The sequence below is a fragment of the Schistocerca gregaria genome, unplaced genomic scaffold, assembly GCF_023897955.1.
Source record: "Schistocerca gregaria isolate iqSchGreg1 unplaced genomic scaffold, iqSchGreg1.2 ptg000858l, whole genome shotgun sequence".
Lineage (NCBI taxonomy): Eukaryota > Metazoa > Arthropoda > Insecta > Orthoptera > Acrididae > Schistocerca > Schistocerca gregaria.
The window spans coordinates 15,834-20,000 of NW_026062220.1; the positions used below are offsets into that span (position 1 = coordinate 15,834).

At 56.9% G+C, this 4,167-nt stretch overlaps 3 non-coding genes across 3 annotated transcripts in view; all 3 read left to right on the forward strand.

Annotated features, from left to right (window-relative positions):
* The first annotated feature begins 1,356 nt into the window (after positions 1-1,356).
* Positions 1,357-3,251, forward strand: LOC126323575 (small subunit ribosomal RNA). The gene has a single exon (XR_007559524.1). It is a non-coding gene; the product is annotated as a small subunit ribosomal RNA (ribosomal RNA).
* Positions 3,252-3,613: 362 nt separating this feature from the next.
* On the forward strand, positions 3,614-3,768 carry LOC126323580 (5.8S ribosomal RNA). The gene has a single exon (XR_007559527.1). It is a non-coding gene; the product is annotated as a 5.8S ribosomal RNA (ribosomal RNA).
* A 188-nt stretch (positions 3,769-3,956) lies between these two features.
* LOC126323577 (large subunit ribosomal RNA) overlaps positions 3,957-4,167 on the forward strand; it is a 4,192-nt gene continuing 3,981 nt past the window's right edge. Inside the window, exon 1 of the ribosomal RNA XR_007559526.1 lies at positions 3,957-4,167. This exon is cut by the window's right edge and continues 3,981 nt beyond it. This is a non-coding gene — a ribosomal RNA (large subunit ribosomal RNA).

Consider the following 4,167-nt stretch of genomic DNA (forward strand, 5'->3'; position numbering starts at 1 on the left):
TAGGTTGCACTGTGGTACGCCGTAGAGGCGTGTGGGAGGAACGTACGAACGCATTGTATGTCACCCTGGGTCGCTGGGGGTGGTGGTGCGGTGAGTCAGGTCAGGTCAGGTCAGCGTGAGCCGTCTGATGTAGTGACGCGTGTATTCCGACTTTGTCGTATTGCCTCACACAAAGTGCTACCCTGGTGGACCGCGTTCCATATCTGGGACATGCCGCAGATGCCGGTTGACAGTGGATCGCGGAAGGTACATCGCATACGTGCGCGGGCCACCTTCCACGTGTTCTCTTCTGCACATGTCGCAGTGTGTATGTGGTCTGATGTAGCGTGTCGTGACACATGACATCCTGGCATGCAAGAATTGTTGAATTCGCAAATGTAGGTGGACATCTACGTTTACTGCCCAAGATACGCAAATGAACTGGAAATCCGTTGTTGAGCGGTTGTTCACGCTGGAGGTGAATCTGTGATGGCGACGATCGGTACAGCTATTAACCGGTTGTTTCAGCGGTACCCGCCACATCCACACGCGTGACTAGGCCCATGTGGGTATGAAGCGATACGCGGCGGTGGCTTGGTGGGACTGTTCCCGGCCGGTGAAGGGGGGCCGCCCGGCGTGTTGGCCGCGCGCTGCGTGGGCGCACGCGCAACAGGCGGCTGGTGGGGGGCGCCGAGTGGCAGGAGCGCCAGCCGACGGGCCCGGCAGGCGGCGCAGCTACGCTGCGGCGCACCCTGCACGCGGCGCCTGGCGGCCAAAGTTGGTTCAGCCGAGCCCGGTGCGAAGCGCGGTGGACATCTGCAGTGTGCTGGTCTGATTGAGGACTGTGTGCGTTGAGGATGCGCCGCCGCCTGGCACTCGGCGCCGCGACGCCGTCTGCTGCTCGGTCGCCCCAGCGGTTCTCGCAGGTGGTTTGTATCGCAGTTGTGCGGACGTGTTGGCGCGTGCGCTGTGCTGGGAGAGTTCGCTTCTGCACCCAAGTGGGGCTTTGCCCTTGTGTGGCGCTGGCGTTGGAGCTGCCGGTCACCATAGGTGGCGCGTGTTGTCTCCCGCCGGCAATGCCACGACAGCACGCTCCCGGGCCTCTGTCGGCAGCGGCAAGCTCAGTTGGGAGCAAGGGTGTTCGCACTAAAACCGTCTACTCGCCTAACTCCGGGCGATTGCGCCTCTCTCGAAACCGACCAAGTACCTAGGACGGCGCTGCGCGCCGCCGGGACCTGAGAGGGTTTCGAGGTGTATCGTGCAGGGGAGCTCGGCCTCCTCCTGTTTGCAGAATAATTGAGCGGACGCTTGCGTGTTCGCGCGGGCCCCCGGGACACACTCCCGGGCGGCCGGCTGCTCAGCTCTAGTTGACGCAGCTCCCTGGTTGATCCTGCCAGTAGTCATATGCTTGTCTCAAAGATTAAGCCATGCATGTCTCAGTACAAGCCGCATTAAGGTGAAACCGCGAATGGCTCATTAAATCAGTTATGGTTCCTTAGATCGTACCCACGTTACTTGGATAACTGTGGTAATTCTAGAGCTAATACATGCAAACAGAGTCCCGACCAGAGATGGAAGGGACGCTTTTATTAGATCAAAACCAATCGGATTGGCTTGTCTGGTCCGTTTGCCTTGGTGACTCTGAATAACTTTGGGCTGATCGCACGGTCCTCGTACCGGCGACGCATCTTTCAAATGTCTGCCTTATCAACTGTCGATGGTAGGTTCTGCGCCTACCATGGTTGTAACGGGTAACGGGGAATCAGGGTTCGATTCCGGAGAGGGAGCCTGAGAAACGGCTACCACATCCAAGGAAGGCAGCAGGCGCGCAAATTACCCACTCCCGGCACGGGGAGGTAGTGACGAAAAATAACGATACGGGACTCATCCGAGGCCCCGTAATCGGAATGAGTACACTTTAAATCCTTTAACGAGTATCTATTGGAGGGCAAGTCTGGTGCCAGCAGCCGCGGTAATTCCAGCTCCAATAGCGTATATTAAAGTTGTTGCGGTTAAAAAGCTCGTAGTTGGATTTGTGTCCCACGCTGTTGGTTCACCGCCCGTCGGTGTTTAACTGGCATGTATCGTGGGACGTCCTGCCGGTGGGGCGAGCCGAAGGGGTGCTTTCGCGTCCCGAGGCGGACCCCGTTTAAATCCTACCAGGGTGCTCTTTGTTGAGTGTCTCGGTGGGCCGGCACGTTTACTTTGAACAAATTAGAGTGCTTAAAGCAGGCAAGCCCGCCTGAATACTGTGTGCATGGAATAATGGAATAGGACCTCGGTTCTATTTTGTTGGTTTTCGGAACCCGAGGTAATGATTAATAGGGACAGGCGGGGGCATTCGTATTGCGACGTTAGAGGTGAAATTCTTGGATCGTCGCAAGACGAACAGAAGCGAAAGCATTTGCCAAGTATGTTTTCATTAATCAAGAACGAAAGTTAGAGGTTCGAAGGCGATCAGATACCGCCCTAGTTCTAACCATAAACGATGCCAGCCAGCGATCCGCCGCAGTTCCTCCGATGACTCGGCGGGCAGCCTCCGGGAAACCAAAGCTTTTGGGTTCCGGGGGAAGTATGGTTGCAAAGCTGAAACTTAAAGGAATTGACGGAAGGGCACCACCAGGAGTGGAGCCTGCGGCTTAATTTGACTCAACACGGGAAACCTCACCAGGCCCGGACACCGGAAGGATTGACAGATTGATAGCTCTTTCTTGATTCGGTGGGTGGTGGTGCATGGCCGTTCTTAGTTGGTGGAGCGATTTGTCTGGTTAATTCCGATAACGAACGAGACTCTAGCCTGCTAACTAGTCGCGTGACATCCTTCGTGCTGTCAGCGCACACGCGAGACAGATGAGGGACAGGCGGCTTCTAGCCGCACGAGATTGAGCAATAACAGGTCTGTGATGCCCTTAGATGTTCTGGGCCGCACGCGCGCTACAACTGAAGGAATCAGCGTGTCTTCCTAGGCCGAAAGGTCGGGGTAACCCCGCTGAACCTCCTTCGTGCTAGGGATTGGGGCTTGCAATTGTTCCCCATGAACGAGGAATTCCCAGTAAGCGCGAGTCATAAGCTCGCGTTGATTACGTCCCTGCCCTTTGTACACACCGCCCGTCGCTACTACCGATTGAATGATTTAGTGAGGTCTTCGGACTGGTACGCGGCATCGACTCTGTCGTTGCCGATGCTACCGGAAAGATGACCAAACTTGATCATTTAGAGGAAGTAAAAGTCGTAACAAGGTTTCCGTAGGTGAACCTGCGGAAGGATCATTACCGACTAGACTGCATGTCTTTCGATGTGCGTGTCGTGTCGCGCAACACGCTACCTGTACGGCAGTGGCCGTGCGCCGCGTGCGGAACCACGCGTGCCTCTCAAAACTAGCGGAAGTGTTGTTGTTGTGTGGTACGAGCGCTGAAGCTCTGGAGCGGCTGGCCTGCGGTACCTGGCGCCTGGCGCCGGTTTTGAATGACGTTCGCCCGAGTGCCTGTCCGCTCCGGTGTGGAGCCGTACGACGCCCATCGGCTGTGAGGCCGTTGGACACAAAAAAAATAGTGGAACAGGGGCCGTCAGACGCCTCAGTCCCGCAAATGCTACTGTCTTGAAAGAGACAGTGGGAGACTGAAAAGGAAAAGATCACCCAGGACGGTGGATCACTCGGCTCGTGGGTCGATGAAGAACGCAGCAAATTGCGCGTCGACATGTGAACTGCAGGACACATGAACATCGACGTTTCGAACGCACATTGCGGTCCATGGATTCCGTTCCCGGGCCACGTCTGGCTGAGGGTCGGCTACGTATACTGAAGCGCGCGGCGTTTGTCCCGCTTCGGAGACGTGGGAGTGTCGTGGTCGCCTGTGTGGCCGGCCGCGTCTCCTTAAACGTGCGATGCGCGCCCGTCGCCTGGCGGTTCGCATACCGGTACTTTCTCGGTAGCGTGCACAGCCGGCTGGCGGTGTGGCGTGCGACACCTCGTACAACGACCTCAGAGCAGGCGAGACTACCCGCTGAATTTAAGCATATTACTAAGCGGAGGAAAAGAAACTAACAAGGATTCCCCCAGTAGCGGCGAGCGAACAGGGAAGAGTCCAGCACCGAACCCCGCAGGCTGCCGCCTGTCGTGGCATGTGGTGTTTGGGAGGGTCCACTACCCCGACGCCTCGCGCCGAGCCCAAGTCCAACTTGAATGAG